This window comes from Dendrobates tinctorius, unplaced genomic scaffold (genome assembly GCF_039654945.1).
Source record: "Dendrobates tinctorius isolate UK_male_01 unplaced genomic scaffold, ASM3965494v1 ptg000229l, whole genome shotgun sequence".
Lineage (NCBI taxonomy): Eukaryota > Metazoa > Chordata > Amphibia > Anura > Dendrobatidae > Dendrobates > Dendrobates tinctorius.
Window position 1 is genome coordinate 3,892,086 of NW_027361896.1, and position 19,907 is coordinate 3,911,992.

At 43.5% G+C, this 19,907-nt stretch overlaps 1 protein-coding gene and 1 long non-coding RNA gene across 2 annotated transcripts in view; both read right to left on the minus strand.

Annotated features, from left to right (window-relative positions):
* Window positions 1–19,907, minus strand: part of TRIO (trio Rho guanine nucleotide exchange factor) — a 2,342,529-nt gene that overhangs the window by 908,744 nt on the left and 1,413,878 nt on the right.
* Window positions 2,925–12,668, minus strand: LOC141059647 (uncharacterized). The gene is made up of 2 exons (XR_012222575.1): window positions 10,104–12,668; window positions 2,925–10,012 (listed from the first exon to the last, which is right to left on the minus strand). It is a non-coding gene; the product is annotated as an uncharacterized lncRNA (long non-coding RNA).

Consider the following 19,907-nt stretch of genomic DNA (forward strand, 5'->3'; position numbering starts at 1 on the left):
ACAGATAGTAAAATACAGTCATGGCCAAAAGTATTGACACCCCTGCAATTCTGTCAGATAATACTCAGTTTCTTCGTGAAAATGATTGCAAACACAAATTCTTTGGTATTATTATCTTCATTTAATATGTCTTAAATGAAAAAACACAAAAAGAATTGTCCTAAAGCCAAATTGGATATAATTCCACACCAAACATAAAAAAGAGGGTGGACAAAAGTATTGGCACTGTGCGAAAAATCATGTGATGCTTCTCTAATTTGTGTAATTAACAGCACCTATAACTTACCTGTGGCACCTAACAGGTGTTGGCAATAACTAAATCACACTTGCAGCCAGTTGACATGGATTAAAGTTGACTCAACCTCTGTCCTGTGTCCTTGTGTGTACCACATTGAGCATGGAGAAAAGAAAGAAGACCAAAGAACTGTCTGAGGACTTGAGAAACCAAATTGTGAGGAAGCATGAGCAATCTAAAGGCTACAAGTCCATCTCCAAAGACCTGAATGTTCCTGTGTCTACCGTGCGCAGTGTCATCAAGAAGTTTAAAGCCCATGGCACTGTGGCTAACCTCCCTAGATGTGGCCGGAAAATAAAAATTGACAAGAGATTTCAACGCAAGATTGTGCGGATGTTGGATAAAGAACCTCCACTAACATCCAAACAAGTTCAAGCTGCCCTGCAGTCCGAGGGTACAACGGTGTCAACCCGTACTATCCGTCGGCATCTGAATGAAAAGGGAATGTATGGTAGGAGACCCAGGAAGACTCCACTTCTTACCCCGAGACAAAAAAAAAGCCAGGCTGGAGTTTGCCAAAACTTACCTGAAAAAGCCTAAAACATTTTGGAAGAAGGTTCTTTGGTCAGATGAGACAACAGTAGAGCTTTTAGGGCAAAAGCATCAACATAGAGATAACAGGAGAAAAAAGAGGCATTCAAAGAATAGTACACGGTCCCTACAGTCAAACATGGCAGATGTTCCCTGATGTTTTGGGGTTGCTTTGCTGCCTCTGGCACTGGACTGCTTGACCGTGTGCATGGCATTATGAAGTCAGAAGACTACCAACAAATTTTGCAGCATAATTTAGGGCCCAGTGTGAGAAAGCTGGGTCTACCTCAGAGGTCATGGGTCTTCCAGCAGGACAATAACCCAAAACACACTTCAAAAAGCACTAGAAAATGGTTTGAGAGAAAGCACTGGAGACTTCTAAGGTGGCCAGCAATGAGTCCAGACCTGAATCCCATAGAACACCTGTGGAGAGATCTAAAAATGGCAGTTTGGAGAAGGCACCCTTCAAATATCAGGGACCTGGAGTAGTTTGCCAAAGAAGAATGGTCTAATATTCCAGCAGAGCATTGTAAGAAACTCATTGATGGTTACCGGAAGCGGTTGGTCGCAGTTATTTTGGCTAAAGGTTGTGCAACCAAGTATTAGGCTGAGGGTGCCAATACTTTTGTCCGGCCCATTTTTGGAGTTTTGTGTGAAATGATCAATGTTTTGCTTTTTGCTTCATTCTCTTTTGTGTTTTTTCATTTAAGACAAATTAAATGAAGATAATAATACCAAAGAATTTGTGTTTGCAATCATTTTCAGGAAGAAACTGAATATTATCTGACAGAATTGCAGGGGTGTCAATACTTTTGGCCATGACTGTAAGAGATTAACCCTGAAGAGAGAAAATATAGGTTAAACAAGCCCCCAAAGCCCCGCAAAAATTGAACAGGTAGAAAGCACTCAGCAACTTACAATTCAGCAACTCACACAGGTATTTGTTATAGGTTTTCCAAATACCTCTTCACTGAATTTCAAGTCACACACTTACCACAGTTCGCACTTACGCTCAGGTCACACTCAACTCGTTCACACTCGCTCAGGAAGAAGATTTAAAAGAGTTTTTTTTTTTTCCCCTTTCACCAGGTGTAACTCCACCTCGTGCTTGGTCCGCACATGTTTCCACATATTAGTGGTATTGAGGTTGCTGACATTTTTCCCTCTTTTGACTCTCTGATGACACAGCTTGCATTTGACAAAGCAAATGTCATCTGCAACTGTGTCAAAAAAGGACCACGCACTGCAAGTCTTGGGAGCGCCCGTTTTGCCTTTTGAAAGTGGAATGCTCCTAACGGGTGCCGAAGTGGAGGCTACAGGCAACCAAGTCTGCCCCTCCCTCTCCCTCCGGTTTTGGCCGTTCGGGGAATCTCTTCCTCAGAGCTGCTCCCACCATCTTCCTGTTCCTCACGCCATGATGGGTCAAGGACCTCATCATCTACAATCCCCTCTTCAAACACCTGCTTCTCCTGGGTTGTCTCGCCAGCACCGTACGCACCAGAAAGTGGTAACTGAGTCTCGTTATCATCTGATCCGTACTGAGGTGTGCTGACCATAGGCACTGGCCCACCCGCCTCTTCAGATTCAGAGGGGCAAAGAAGCTGCGCATCACTGCATACTCCCTCTTCTTCACATTCTGGAATGCTGCTTGGCTGGCCCCCTCTTTCAAAACCAACAGAATCCGAGAACAGAAGTAGAGACTGTGATGGCTCATGTCCAGGGCTCTCTGACTGCAATCGCACTTTGGCAGGTGGTCAAGAGACAGATGGCTGCTCTTCGGTGCTCTGGCCCTGAGAGGATGTGGAAGTAATTGAAGTCAATGCATTATCTGCTATCCATCCCACAACGGCTTCAATTTGTTCCTCCCGCAGCAGTGGGGTACGGTGAGGTCCTACAAAGCTGCGCATAAAGGACTGTTGCCTGCTAAAACTAGGGGATGCTGACTCACTGGTGCCAACAGCAGGCACAGAATCATCACGTCCTCTCCCTGCAGAATCCCCACGTCCTCTCCCTGCTGAAACTCCACGCCCACGGCCACGTGCCTTACTCCCTGCCTTCATCTTGCTAGACTGAGAAAGATAGGCAGAAAAGTACAAAGGGGGGCCTTAGTGTGCTTATTCCTGAACAGCTGGTTACAGGTATAAGAAACACTAATTTTATGAAGTGTGTGTGTGGACTACACTTTAATGGGAGATAATGTGGCCTACACAACTTTCAAATGTAGTGTTTGGTGAACTTTGTTGTTTTTTGTTTTTTTTGGGGGGGAAAAAAAACTAAAAGGATGTGACCAAAGATTTGAAAGTCAGAGTATCACCAACTTTCTGGAGCTATTACAATGCAGGCAGGTAACATACAATGCAAAAGATGAGGCTCCAAAAAAATTGGGTAATACTAATCTGGCTGCAGCTGAAGGGCACAAGCCAGAAAAAAGGCTCCTCTATCTGCTCCTATATAGTGTTTGCAACCAACCAATGTAGATGGATATGGATGGATGCACACTAATAGGAGAAGAAAAAATGAGCTGCAATTAAAGAAAAATATGTGTGAGGCAGTGACGCACGCTGAGCGGCCTACAACCAGACGTAGCTGCAGGACACACTACTCAGCGTGAGCTGCACTCACACACAGTCAGAGACCTCTCAGACAGCCGTGAACAGTGCAGCTAAGTGGGCACTAGCACTGACAGGCTGCAGAAAGGCTCCGCTGTGTACTCCTAGAGTGTTTGCAACCACCGTATATGGATACGGATGGATGCACACTAATAGGAGAAAAAATGAGCTGCAATAAAAGAAAAATGTGTGAGGCAGTGACACGCTGAGCGACCTACAACCAGACGTAGCTGCGGGACACACTACTCAGCGTGAGCTGCACTCACACACAGTCAGAGACCTCTCAGACAGCCGTGAACAGTGCAGCTAAGTGGGCACTAGCACTGAAAGGCTGCAAAAAGGCTCCGCTGTCTACTACTAGTGTTTGCAACCAACGTATATGGATACGGATGGAAGCACACTAGATAGAATTTTTGAAAAATAAGCAACTCAAAAAGAAAAATATGTATGAGGCAGCACTGAGGCACGCTGGGCGGCCTACAACCAGACGTGGCTGAAGGACCAACTCCACAGCGTGAGCTGCACTCACACAGCCCTTGCAGACAGCTGTGAACACTGCTGCTAGAGAAAATAAAGCTACAGTGGTGGTTTATGTAGCCTGGGTAAAGCACAATATTGTTTTGAGAATCGCTATTTCTAACTGTCCCTCACAGTCTTCAACAGCAGCCTGTCCCTAACTGAATTCACAGCAGAGTGACCAGAAATGGCATCGGCGGTGGCTTTTATAGTGCATTATGACATCATTTCAGCAGCCAATCACAGCCATGCCAATAGTTAACATGCATACATGCCTAACAGGATGTGCCCACACTTCTGAGGATTCCCATTGGCTGAATCAAAGCGAGCGGGCTGATAGCATTATGGGAACTTCCGATTCCGGTATCCGATATGAAACAAGTATCGGAATTCCGATACAGCTAATATCGGCCGATACCCGATACCTTGCGGTATCGGAAAGCTCAACACTAGTTAAGACCTTTGATCTAAGTAATTTACAGTCGTATACTTAGGTGTACCTACCCCCTTTTCCCCCTTATTCCTTGCCTCCTAAATTTGTATGTCTGTTTTCTTGATGTATTATTAATCTACTCTGCACTGTTTGCGGAATTGATGTGTTTTGCTGTTTAACTATGTAAAATTTCAATAAATATGATTTTGGAAAAAAAAAATCTCATCCTCTCTTATCCTTTAGCAAACACCCAGGACGGGAGGAGAGGAGTGACATCACACCCAAGTCAGCAGGTTCAGCCTATATTTACTGCAGGGCAGTAATGTAAGCTAGTTGTACACTAGGTTTTTGTCAAATTTAAGTAGCTGCTCCCCCTAGTGTTTAAAAGTGGAAATACCAAATCTTTTAAAATTATTTTTCATATTTTACTAAATTATAAACAAATGATAATATTTTTTAAGAAAATTTAAACATTAATTTTTTATATTTTATCAATTGTTGAGAAAAATGTTTTTTTGATGGCACCTTCTCTTTAATGTAAGTATGAGTGTCTGTACTTTTCAATTACTATATTGCTCTGCCCAGTCTCACTCTTCATCACTTTGTGTCATATGTTTTGCATTCTGTTCCTTGTAGACTGTAGAATCACAGAATCGTAGAGTTGGAAGGGACCTCCTGGGCCATCTAGTCCAACCCCCTGCTCAAAGCAGGGATTCACTAAATCATCCCAGACAGATATCTGTCCAGCCTCTGTTTGAAGACTTCTATTGAAGGAGAACTCACCACCTCTCTGGGCAGCCTGTTCCAATCATTGATCACTCTGTCGAAAAGTTTTTTCTAATATCTAATCTGTGTCTCCTCCCATTCAGTTTCATCCCATTGCTTCTAGTCTTTCCTTGTGCAAATGAGAATAAAGATGATCCATCTGCAATGTGACAGCCCTTGAGACATTTGTAGACAGTTATTAAGTCTCCTCTCAGTCTTGTCTTTTGCAAGCTAAACATTCCCAAATCCTGCAAGCTTTCCTCATAAGACAGGGTTTGCAGACCGGTCACCATTCTGGTCGCTCTTTTCTGAACATGCTTCAGTTTGTTGATATCTTTTTTAAAATCATAGAATCGTAGAGTTGGAAGGGACCTCCTGGGCCATCTGGTCCAACCCCCTGCTCAAAGCAGGATTCGCTAAATGTGGCGCCCAAAACTGGACACAGTATTCCAGACGAGGTCTGACAAAAAAGGAGTAGAGGGCAATAATGACTTCATGTGATCGAGACTGTATGCTTCTGTCAATACATCCTAGAATTGCATTTGCCTTTTTTGCTGCTGCATCACACTGTTGACTCATATTCAGTCTGTGATCTATTAGCATACCCAAGTCTTTTTCACATGTGCTGTTGCTTAGCCCTATTCCTCCCATTCCGTATACGCTTTTTTCATTTTTATTGCCCAGATGTAGTACTTTGCATTTTTCCCTGTTAAAAACCATTCTGCTAGTTGCTGCCCACTGCTACAGTTTATTTATATCTGTTTGAATCCTCTCTCTTCTCTAGTATTAGCTATCCCTCCTAGCTTTGTGTCATCAGCAAATTTAATCAGTTTACCCTCAATTCCTTCATCTAAATCGTTGATAAAGATGTTGAACAATACAGGGCCCAGGACATGCATAAAGAGTTCATCCATATCTTCAGCTTGCACAGGCAGCCTGTAGTAAATGCCTACAATGTTGTCCTTTCCATTGTTCTGTCCTTGTATTCTTACCCAAACAGTTTACACACTGCTCCTGTGTGGTGCTCCTGTCCTGGATTAGTCCTGTTCTGGATTTCTCCTGTCCCCAATTTCTCCTGTCCGGTGGTGTGGTCCTGGCCCTCTCAGCTGCTACTTAATGTAAGTATGAGTGTCTGTACTTTTCAATTACTATATTGCTCTGCTCAGTCTCTCACTCTTCATCACTATATGTCTTATGTTTTGCTTTCTGTTCCTTGTAGACTGTGCGGTGCTCCTGTTCTGGATTAGTCCTGTTCTGGATTTCTCCTGTGCCTGATTTATCCTGTCCGGTGGTGTGGTCCTGGCCCTCTCAGCTGCTACTTAGTGTAAGTATGAGTGTCTGTACTTTTCAATTACTATGTTGCTCTGTCCAGTCTCACACTCTGTCCAGTCTCACACTCTTCATCACTCTTCCTTTCTGTTCCTTGTAGACTGCGGTTCTCCTGTCCCAGATTGCTGCTGTCCTGGTGTTGTGCTGCTACCCTGGTTCAGTGCTGCCTGACTGCTGTGCTGTTGGCCTACTGCCTTTACTGTAAGTCTTAGTGTCTATGGTTTTTATAATTTTGCCTTTTTTTTGCTTTGGCTACATTGTCGGCTCTTTTAACAAGTTCAATTTTTCTTATCTGTTCTTTTCTGTTATGTTATGTAGTGTTTCACTTGACTGCTGCCTTCTATTCCAACATGTCCTCCAGTAAAGACCTGAATGCTTCCCAGAGTGGACATGAAACTGAGGAATTAATCACATTTGCTATACTGATTGGTATGTATTGACTCTCAATACTTCATATGTGGTAAATCATGTATTTTCTTTACAGGAACCTTTCAGTGCGGAAAAGCAGGAGCATGCGAGAGCAAATGAATCTTCCCTGGATTGCTGGGCTCAAGTTCCTGTGGAGGAAAGATGGGTTATAAGTAATCTTTTCATTATCAGAGCTGTAATTGAATTTGGTTTAAGTTTTGTATCTTTAAAACTGTATGACTTATAATTTATTTTTTGCTTTGTTTTTTTTGGTTTCTTTGATATATAGGTTCCACAACGTGAGGAAGGAAAACCCTTCATTGACAATAACCAACTGATTCCTCTTGTGCCAGAGCGAGTAGAATTGTGGGACACCCGTGATCGTCACCATTTTGACTCATGATTGATTTGACGACACTGGGAAGAAGCGGTCAGATTGCTGTTGGCTGATTGGGACCATACCACCCCACAAGACAGAAAAGATTTTCGTAAGTATTGCAACATGGTTTGATGCGTCAGTGAACCTGTAAATGTAGGTGCCTTGTTTTACAAATTTTTTTTCCTTCACAGTGAAGAGAGTAAAAGTCTGTTGTAGTTCGGTGAAGGATCGCTTCAATAAGGAAATGAGAGAGGAGATTCGGGTTCGAAGTAGTGCTGCTCCAAAGGTCATGAAATACAGATACCGTCGCATGCTGTCTTTCCTGAGGCCTGCAGTTGCTCAGCGAACATGAGCATCTTTTGTGTTGTATTACTATAAGCTGTATGCATGGCCGTGTGTAATGTTTTTACTATATAAAGTGCTTTTTTTAGTAATGTTTTTAATTTATTTGACACACAAAACCTGGATCGTCCTCAGTTGTAACAGCCCCTCATCGACCAGCCAACGAACAGTCCCAATCATCCACAGCAATGGAGCAACGAGGCAGGCTTCACAGGTTGGGGAACAGGCAGCCGGTCCATCAGGTTTTGCCCTCTGCCACTGGTTTTGTTGGGTCTTCTTGCCAGCGGCTGAGGGCCTGGGAGAGATCAGTCATGCTCGAGTTTATTCACTTAAGTTCCATCTTCCAAGATGGGATGAGGGCGGTTGTAGAAAGACTGGATAGTGGTTTCATTCAGGTGAACAAACTTTTCCAGGAAGTCCAACGAAGCCTTGACCGGTGCAACATTTTTATCTGCAATAGAGTGGGGGGTGTCAGAGAACCTATCGCCTAAACTCCAGATGTATGTAATGAAGGCCTGTCAGGATGCTTACAGCTAGGCCATGCAGCAGTCCCAAACCTACCATCCGTAGTCAGGATTTCACCAGCAGGCACACTTTTCTTTACCTACACGGCAACAAGGGCTAGCACAGGATCAGTGGCAGAAGACGCCAGCACCACTGCACACATCTCAAGGAGTTGGATATGCATCAGCCCAACAGCTGATGACAGTACAAGTCAACTATCCTCCACCACCACCGCTGGACATTATAACAGTTCCTCCAGTTCTGAGCTACACCACGCTGCAGAGTGCAGCACCCCTACAGCATGCAGCTTCCACCACGCAGTCAAGTGCAGCACCCCTGCAGCATGCAGCTTCCAGCCGTGTGGCATGCCTGAAACATGCAAGTAAGAATTGCCAAGGGAACACCAAAAAAAAGGCACCCAGTACTGACTCTGCTCAGCACCTGAAAGTAAAGACCGGGAGAAGAAAAGGTCGCCAAAAAAGGACCCACCTCCACCCTCACCTCCCAATGTGTCTCTGTTGTCCAATCTGTCTCCAGCTTCCCTTGGGTCTCTCCCTTCCAATGTATCTATCCCTTCTAATTTATTTTCAACTCCTAATGTGTTGTCATCCCCAATGTTCCATCTGCTCTCAATGTTGTTATCTGCCCAATTATTTAGTCCCATCTGTGACATCGTAGACCACACCATCCGTGGACCAATCCTACATTTTATTGCCGCTTCTCCTGTAACCACTCCGTCACCGACTCATACACAATCATCCCAGCCCGACACCCCCCAGGTCCACAATATCACACCATTGGACAGACCCCGAACCTAAACCCGATTCTAATTTATTGGTTAAAGTTAATGTATGTAAAAAACAATTTTTTTGTATTTTTGTTAATAAAAATTGAATTTTGTTTTCACATTCCCTGTGTTTTCTTTGTTTGTTCATTTGAAAACACACAAGTGTGTATTGTATTGTGGAGTGAATTTGTAACAGGTGTTCCAGTGGAGGTGCTTACTTTAATAATAAACAAACATTACAGGTACATTTACTTACAAGCGGATTAAACTATTTTGTCTTGCCATGCCACACATCCAATATCCGAAACAAAGTAAGCAGCAAAGTTATCCCTCATTTGGGCAACTTCCACTGTAGTCCTCAGAGGGTGATCTTGGTAATCATGCAATGTGATAGCAACAGGTTCCTTAAGTTCTAAATGGTGTCGCTGTTTTGCAAGGATGTAATTGTGCAGAACAACACATGCTTTAACAACCTCATCAGTTGTCTCAGTTTTTAGATTGAGGGCTGTTCCCAAAATGCACCATTTAGATAACAGCATACCAAAGGCATACTTCACAGTTCTTCATGCCCTTGTCAGTTGGTAGTTGTAAATCCTTTTGGTGTGATTCAAGTCCCGACTCGAGTACGATATTAGGAGGTTGGCACACATTTGAAACGCCTCATCCCCAACCACAACAAACGGCATTGGTGGTCCTTCAGTGTTTGGAAAAGGTCATGGCATTGGAAAATTGAAATTATTCCTGTACAGACTCTTTGAAAGTCTGAGAGTAATTTCCTCATCAAAATTAGCCAACGTCCACGGTGACAAATCGACAGACAGCATCTGCAATCACCATAAGAACAATCGAAAAGTATTTTTTGTAATTGAAATACTCGGATCCACTTCCAGAAGGTTTCATAATCCAAATGTTTGCCGTCCACAGCCCTCAAACAGTTTGGAAAATTACAAATACCCTGGAATTTTGTTGCATTTCAGTTGTTGGTTAGGGGAGGAATTCTTCACGAAGAACGTCACATAAAGCACAGATGGTGTCTGCAACTATCCCAGAAAGGGTGGACATTCAAATCCAGAAGTGAAAATGTAGAGATAAGGTCTCTCCGATAGCCAGGAATCTGCGAAACAGAAAATGGAAAAAAAAAATCAGTAAATGGCTTATATAACAAGAATACTAATGTCATGTGTTTCTTTTTCAAAATTACATACCTTATGGTCACCTACAGACGTTCCTCAGCAGGAATTGCTTGACGTAGTTCTGTGTCTTGCCTGGTGATGGATTGTCGGACACATAGCAGCAAGTCATTGAAGCTCTGTTCCGACATCCTTGTGTAGTCGAAAAACTTCTCTGTGTTGTCACGCAGCGCGGTGTACAACGAGTAGTAGGTTCCACGGCTCTCTCAGATTTCAACGATGGGGTGTTGCCAATAGCGACGACGACATCTTCTCTGTCATTTTCTTCTTCTTTACAAGCCACAGCAAAGGCAAAAGCCAATTTCAATGACAAATCAAGATTAAGATTGAAGCTATCCACACTAAAATCCATCTTGCAGTTGGACACAGCAGAAAAAGAAGAGTATTTCATCTGTGCAGGGTCTATAGCTAAAAATCCCATGAGACATGCCCATTGTGTGTGGCTTGTGTCAAGGAAATTCTACTGGAAAAACATTGTCTGCATACCAAAATTCTCATGGAAATATCAAACGCATGTGCATAAACAACGCAAACGCATGCAAAAAAGCATACAAACATATGCACACGCAGCTTTTTTTAGCGTCAAGCATAAGCTAATGCAGATAAAAGACAGCATAAGCATGCGTTAAATGTGTTTTGGCAAGCGTTTGCGCATGCAGATGATACACTGCGCACAGAAACGCTAATGTGAACCTAGCCTTAGTGCAGCAGAGAGTATGTACAAGAAAATAAGCCAAATGTTTTGGTCAGAATGACCTTTGTCAAGGCCTGCAAAAACATGTAAATAGCAAAAATCAATATCTTTACATAACAAATAATATACAAAATACTATTGCCAAGGGTTGAGCTGAGTATAAGGAGTAAAAAAATAACCCTATAAAAAATCGGATATTTTGTTATTTGTTAAGTGTGCTCTGCCTCAGTGGCATGTGCAGACACAGTGTCCACTGCTGGTCCTGTGGACACTGCGTCTGCACATGCCACTGAGGCACAGCACACTTAACCCTATATGTGCACAGGTCTGACAACCCTTGCCCTACTGATCTTCATCCAAGATTATTGGTCCACCTGACCTAATAACTTTACTTTATTCTGTAACTGATGAAGGTCTGATGTAAGACCGAAAAGTCCTGTGGCATCGACCCTGTAATTATGGAATCTTTAAAGATAAAAAATAATGGTCCATCTATGACTGTACTTAATTCCTGCAGTACTCGGGGATGTATCCCATCCGGGCCCAGGGATTTGTCAATCTTAGTGATTTTTAGACGCCGCCGTACTTCCTGCTGGGTTAAGCAGGTGACATTTAATGGAGAATTTTTTATCACTGATCATGTTATCCGTCATGGGATTTTCTTGTGTAAATACTGTTGAAAAAAGTCATTTAGCATATTGGCTTTTTCCTCATCCTCATCCATCATTTCACCCACACTATTTTTAAGGGGGACAACACTATCATTTTTGAGTTTCTTACTACCGTATATAGTCGAATATAAGCCGACCCCCCTAATTTTGCCACAAAAAGCTGGGAAAACTCACTGACTCGAGTATAAGCCTAGGGTGGAAAATGCAGCAGCTACTGGTGAATTTAAAAAATAAAAATAGTTAACAATAAAAGTAAAATTAATTGAGACATCAGTAGGTTAAATGTTTTTGAATATCCATATTGAATCAGGAGCCCCACATAATGTTCCATACAGTTCATGATAGCCCCATAAGATGCTCCATACAAAATACACCCCATATAATGCTGCACAAAGGTTAATAATGGCCCCATAAGATGCTCCATAGAATAATATGCCCCATACGCTGCTCCATAAAGGTTATGGCCCCATAAGATGCTCCATAGATTATGCCCCTATATGCTGCCCCCATAAGATGCTCCATAGATTATGCCCCCATAAGATGTGCCAGATTATTGCCCCATATGCTGCCCCATAAGATGCTCCATAGATTATTCCCCTATATGCTGCCCCCATAAGATGCTACATAGATTATGCCCCCATATGCTGCCCCATAAGATGCTCCATAGATTATGCCCCCATATGCTGCCCCATAAGATGCTCCATAGATTATTCCCCCATATTCTGCCCCCATAAGATGCTCCATAGATTATGCCCCTATATGCTGCCCCCATAAGATGCTCCATAGATTATGGCCCCCATATGCTGCCCCATAAGATGCTCCATAGATTATGCCCCTATATGCTGCCCCCATAAGATGCTCCATAGATTATGGCCCCCATATGCTGCCCTCATGTACTGCCGCTGCTGCTACATTTAAAAATTAAAAAAATGACACCTCTCCGTCGCTGGGTGTCAGGTGCCGGTGTCACTGCTGGCACTTGAGATATTCACCTGCCCCGCGGTCCATCGCTGCTTGCTGCTGTCTGTCACTTCATCTGTCAGTGATGTTCAGACTGCAGGGGGCACGGCGCGCACTAACCATGTCACCGCACCCTCTGCTTTCTGAACATCACTGACAGATGACATGCCAGACAGCAGGAAGCAGCCATGGACGCAGGACAGGTGAGTATCACTATACTTACCCGTCCTGGCGCAGTCTCTTCAGCCCCCAGCTTCTCCGTGATCTCCCTTCCTGCCTTCAGCGGTCACGTAGTACTGCTCATTAAAACTCATGAATATGCGCATATTCATGAGTTTAATGAGCGGTACCATGTGACTGCTGAAGGAAGGAAGGGAGATCGCAGAGAAGCTGGGGGTTGCAGACACCGTGCCAGGACGGGTAAGTATGACCTGACACCCCCGCCCCCCTCCGAACCCCTGGTGCATATGACTCGAATATAAGCTTGAGAGGGGGACTTTCAGCCCCAAAAAATCGGCTGAAAATCTCGGCTTATATTTGAGTATATATGGCATTTATGTAGATAAAGAATATTTTGGTATAAATGGAGATTCAGTGGCGCTTATGTGAGATTAGTTCCAGCAGCAGCACTAAGACACCCGTCACAGCAGTGTCAGAAAAAATGCTAGTAAATCAACCAAGAAAAAGTGTGCACACTTTTTCTTGGTTGATTTAAAAGAATATTTTGGGATTATTTTTACTCTCTGGCAATGAGTCTCTCTGTCTCAATGTTTGCTGCCTTGATTTGCTTTTTACAGAAATTAATTTTCTGTATTTAATGCCTCATCCCTACCTACTTGCTTTAATTCTCTAAATGCTATATTTTTGTCACTTATTGAGCCCCTTACAGCTCTATTTAACCATAGTGGTTTCCTCCTATTTCTAGCATGTTTATTTCCGTACGGTATATATTGTGCACAGGTCCTATTCAGGTTGCTAATAAAAGTCTCCCATTTTCTTTTTGTATTTTTATGTCTCAGGATATCGTCCCAGTTTATTGCAGTAAGATCATCTCTCAACTGTTGGAAATTTGCCTTCCTGAAGTTTAGTGTCCTTGTAACTCCTCTACCAAATATCTTATTAAAGGATGCATGAAAACTTATTATTTTGAGATCACTATTACCCAATTAACCTCACAAAAACCACAACCATAAAAATCTGGTTAATTAAACAGTTAAAATATAAAATGTATTAACCCGTACAGTAAAGAAAAAAAATGTCAGATTTGCAGGGGTTTTTTAAAACCTCCCCAAAAAAGTGCAACAAAAGTGATTCAAATTTCATAAGTACCCCGAATTGGAAAAAATACAAATGTCAGCTCAGAATGCAATGCAATAAGACCTTAGATAGCTCCAAAAAAGGGAAACAGAGCAAATCTATAATTATTTTTATTTTGGGGGCGTGGCTATGCTGTGAGCAGGAGAGGACGCTGGCTAGGAGAGCTCCTCATCATCCTGGACTTAGGACCTCTTTCTGATGGCTTACCGGGAGCTGGCTGGACCCATTTGGACGTTGGGACTCCCTGGGTACCCCGCGGCAAGTCATGAGGCAATTTCTGAGAGCGGGCGGCGGGGGAGACAGGAGCGGGGGCTAGATCCCCCATGAGGCGGCTGCCATCTTGTCCATGCAGCTCAGCTGCTGAGAGCTGCGTCAGCTTACACTGCTGCACTGCCGCCGGGCAGTGAAGATACAGGCTGGAAATCTTGAGGGGGTGCGCAGTGAGTGCTGTTGTGAGTTCATTTTCCCCTTCGTCACTGAGGTCTGGTGAACTCCCTCTTCTGGTAAAGGAAGGTAATGAGCCTGATTATCAGGCACCTGAGCCTAATGAGGATGACTGACTGAGTGGAGTCACGGACTGGATATAAGGCTGCTGACGCCCTTCTGCCCTACGGGTGATTTCTCTGTGGACTTCTAGGACACCAGTCTGATTCCTGCTCCTCTAAAGCTAAGTTTTTTGCTTTGCCTGTTAGCATTTGTTTTTGTTTTCCTTGCTTTTCTGGATTCTGCCATTCCCTGCTGGGGTGAGCTGAATCTCCTTTTGCCTGTTGCTCTGTCTTCAGAATATTCCTGAGTACTGACATAGCTTTTTTGAAGCCTAGCGTCTTCAGGACCTTTTTCATTGTCAGTCTGTTGGCTCTTATTTTCATAGGGTTTTTCACGGATTGCAGACAGCAGCCTTCCTGTCCTTTTCTATCTAGTTAGCTTGGGCCCCGTCTTTGCTCAGTCTATCTTTCTGTCTGTGTTAGTGTTTTCATCTTGCTTCACCGTCATTATATGTTGGGGGCTGCCTATTGCTTTGGGGTCTGCTCTGGGGCAGTTTAGATTTCCCCTTTCTTTCTTTAGGCCTATTTAATTCTCCGGCTGTGATCGAGGGGTCTAGGGCATCGTAGGAACCCCCAACGGCTACTGCTAGTTGTGTTGATAGGTTCAGGGGTCTGCAATCCGATAGCTGCCAACTTCTCTGGTTTTCTGGACTTAGCTAGCATTTCTGTTTTTGCCTCCTACGTTGACTCAATCATAACAGAATCACCCGCCATACCGCAGATCCTAGGGTACTCAATAGCAGGAAAGAATTGTGCTTAAAAAAAAAAAAAAAAGGTGTGTGTATATTCTTTCCTCTATATCTCTGAGGCCGTAGGGGGAATTTTTTTTTCTCTCAATGGAGATAAAGTAATTGTCTGATCGTGTGGAGCAGCTCGCTGCGGAAGTGCGGGGAATTTCCGCCTACCTTGCTCATTCGCATGCTGTTGAACCAAAGATCCCTACACCTGATGTATTTTTTGGGGATCAATCTAAATTTTTGAGTTTCAAAAATAATTGTAAATTATTTTTTGCCTTGAAGCCTAACTCGTCAGGGAGCTCCGCGCAGCAGGTTAAAATTGTCATCTCTTTGCTGCGTGGCGATCCCCAGGATTGGGCGTTTTCTTTGAAACCAGATGATCCTATTCTGACTAATGTGAACGCATTCTTTCAAGCTTTGGGGTTGTTGTATGACGAACCTAATGCTATTGATCAGGCTGAAAAGACCCTGTTGGCATTGAACCAGGGTCGAGATTCTGCAGAGTTGTACTGTCAAAAGTTCCGAAAGTGGGCGGTCCTTACTACCTGGAATGATAATGCCTTGGCTGCTCTCTTTCGGAAGGGTTTGTCAGAAGCCGTAAAAGATACTATGGTGGGATTTCCTGTTCCCTCTGGTCTGGACGATTCTATGTCATTAGCCATTCAGGTTGATCGGCGTTTACGTGAACGCAGGATCGCACGAGAGGTGTTGCCACCGGTTGAACAGACGTCTGAACCTATGCAATGTGATAGAGTTTTGTCTAAGGCGCAACGTCAGGAGTTCAGATGGCGTAATAAGTAGTGTTGAGCATTCCGATACCGCAAGTATCGGGTATCGGCCGATACTTGCTGTATCGGAATTCCGATACCGACTTCCGATATTTTTTCAATATCGGAAGTCGGTATCGGAATCGGAAGTTCACAGTTGATTGACAGCCTGACGTCATCATGATGCGCGGTGTGTGCGCATCATGATGCGCCGTCATTTCGGGCCTTCCGGGGGTCTCTGCCGGCCTGCCGGGGGGCTGTGCCGGCCTGCCGGGGGGCTGTGTGGACTGCCCGGGGTCTGTACCGGCCTGCCGGGGGGCTGTGCCGGCCTGCCGGTGGTCTGTGCACCCTGTGGGGGTCTGTACCGGCCTGCCGGGGGGCTGTGCCGGCCTGCCGGGGGGCTGTGCTGATGTCTGGGGGTCTGTGCAAGCATCGTCCGATGGGACTACAAGTCCCATCTGGCGATGCCTGCTACCATGACAGTGATTGACACATTAGCCAATGATGGGACAGTAGTAGTCCCATCATCCGGCTAATGTGTTAAATGTTAAAAAAAAAAAAAAAAAAATACTACATACATACTACATGCATGCTACATACATACTACATGCTACATACATACTACATACATACTACATACATACCACATATATACTACATACATACTACATGCATGCTACATACATACTACATGCATGCTACATACATACTACATGCTACATACATACTACATGCATGCTACATACATACTACATGCATGCTACATACATACTACATGCATGCTACATACATACTACATGCTACATACATACTACATATATACTACATACATACTACATACATACTACATGCATGCTACATACATACTACATGCTACATACATACTACATATATACTACATACATACTACATACATACTACATGCATGCTACATACATACTACATGCTACATACATACTACATATATACTACATGCATGCTACATACATACTACATGCATGCTACATACATACTACATGCTACATACATACTACATGCATGCTACATACATACTACATGCATGCTACATACATACTACATGCTACATACATACTACATATATACTACATACATACTACATACATACTACATGCATGCTACATACATACTACATGCTACATACATACTACATATATACTACATACATACTACATACATACTACATGCTACATACATACTACATATATACTACATGCATGCTACATACATACTGCATGCTACATGCATGCTACATACATACTACATACATACTACATGCTACATACATACCACATATATACTACATACATACTACATACAATACATTCATACAATACATACATAGACATACAGTACATATAACATAGAGTAACATACTTACCAATACTTGTCACATTGTTCCCCGAAGCCATTGTCTTTTACGGAATAAATATTAACATAACAAACCACAAAAATACTCACCCACGATCCGAAGCAGTCCACGAGTGTGTCCCACGACGATCTTGGGTAGAGAACTGCAGCATCAGCTGTTGCTGCCGTTCTCTACGGGCTGCAGGAATCCAATGACGGAAGGTAGGTATCCTTCCGCACTGTATTCCTCCGCCACTTAAAAAAAAAAAAGTCCCTAGTCTCACTTTATGCCATTGCTGCGTGGGAATTTCCCACACAGCAATGGCATAAAGTGAGACTAGGGACTTTTTTTTTTTTTAAGTGGCGGAGGAATACAGTGCGGAAGGATACCTACCTTCCGTCATTGGATTCCTGCAGCCCGTAGAGAACGGCAGCAACAGCTGATGCTGCAGTTCTCTACCCAAGATCGTCGTGGGACACACTCGTGGACTGCTTCGGATCGTGGGTGAGTATTTTTGTGGTTTGTTATGTTAATATTTATTCCGTAAAAGACAATGGCTTCGGGGAACAATGTGACAAGTATTGGTAAGTATGTTACTCTATGTTATATGTACTGCATGTCTATGTATGTATTGTATGAATGTATTGTATGTAGTATGTATGTAGTATATATGTGGTATGTATGTAGCATGTAGTATGTATGTAGTATGTATGTAGCATGCATGTAGCATGCAGTATGTATGTAGCATGCATGTAGTATATATGTAGTATGTATGTAGCATGTAGTATGCATGTAGCATGTAGTATGTATGTAGCATGCATGTAGTATGTATGTAGTATGTATGTAGTATATATGTAGTATGTATGTAGCATGTAGTATGTATGTAGCATGCATGTAGTATATATGTAGTATGTATGTAGCATGTAGTATGTATGTACTATGTATGTGGTATGTATGTAGTATATATGTAGTATGTATGTAGCATGTAGTATGTATGTAGCATGCATGTAGTATATATGTAGTATGTATGTAGCATGTAGTATGTATGTAGCATATATGTAGTATGTATGTAGCATGCATGTAGTATATATGTAGTATGTATGTAGCATATATGTAGTATGTATGTAGCATGTAGTATATATGTAGTATGCATGTTGCATGCATGTAGTATATATGTAGTATGTATGTTGCATGTAGTATGTATGTAGTATGTATGTTGCATGTAGTATATATGTAGTATGAATGTAGCATGTATGTAGTATGTAGTATGAATGTAGCATGTATGTAGTATGCATGTTGTATGTATGTAGCATGTAATTTTTTTTTTTTTTTTTTTTTTTACATTCAACACATTAGCCGGATGATGGGACTACTACTGTCCCATCATTGGCTAATGTGTCAATCACTGTCATGGTAGCAGGCATCGCCCGATGGGACTTGTAGTCCCATCGGACGATGCCTGCACAGACCCCCGAAGCCTGCACAGCCCCCCGGCAGGCCGGCACAGCCCCCCGGAGCCTGCACAGCCCCCCGGCAGGCCGGCACAGCCCCCCGGCAGGCCGGCACAGCCCACCGGAGCCTGCACAGCCCCCCTGGCAGGCCGGCACAGCCCCCCGGCAGGCCGGCACAGACCACCGGAGCCTGCACAGACCCCCTGGCAGGCCGGCACAGCCCCCCGAAAGGCCCGTACAGACCCCAGAGAGGCTGTACAAGGGAAAAACAGGATTTTTCTTATTCCGATACCGGAAGTCCCATAGACTTGAATGGGACTTCCGGTATCGGAATCGGCGATACCGATACTTTTTTTTAAGATCGGCCGATCCATTCCGATCCGATACTTTGAAGTATCGGACGGTATCGCTCAACTCTAGTAATAAGCTGTGTTTTTTCTGTGGAGATGCCTCGCATATTATTTCTGTTTGTCCTAAACGAGAGAAACGCTTTGCACACACGTTTTCTGTTGGTGGTGTTCAACCTAAGTTTCTTCTGGCAATTACTCTGATCTGCTCCCTGTCCACATTTTCCGCCAAGGCTTTTGTGGATTCGGGAGCAGCGCTAAACCTAATGGACTTGGATTTTGCTAAACGTTGTGGATTTCCGATGACACCTCTGCAGACGCCTATCCCTTTGAGGGGGATTGATGCTACTCCTTTGGCTAAAAATAAACCTCAGTTTTGGACCCAGGTGGTCATGCGGGTCGCCCCAGACCATCAAGAAAATTGCAGATTTTTGGTGTTGCATGGTCTGCATGATGCCGTTGTTCTGGGGTTTCCCTGGTTGCAAATCCATAATCCAGTTTTGGATTGGAAATCTGTGTCTGTGGTGAGTTGGGGTTGTCGGTGTGCCTTTAGTGAGGCTCCGGTTTTTTCCACCTCTCCTCAGTCGCATGATGTTCCTGACTATTTGGCGGACTTTTATGATGTATTTAGTGAGAATGAGTCTGCGTCCTTGCCTCCTCATAGGAGTTATGACTGTGCAATTGAACTAAGCCCGGGGTGTAAATTTCCCAAGGGTCGGCTCTTCAATTTATCTGTACCCGAGCACGAGGCTATGTGGTCCTATATTAAGGAGGCGTTGGAGAAGGGTCGTATTAGACTATCCTCTTCACTCTTAGGTGCCGTTTTTTTTTTGTGGCCAAAAAGGATGGTTCTTTAAGGCCTTGTATTGATTATCGTGCCCTCAATAAAATTACTATTAAATATCAGTATCCGTTACCCCTGATTTCGGATCTATTCTCTAGAGTTAGAGGTGCTTGCTGG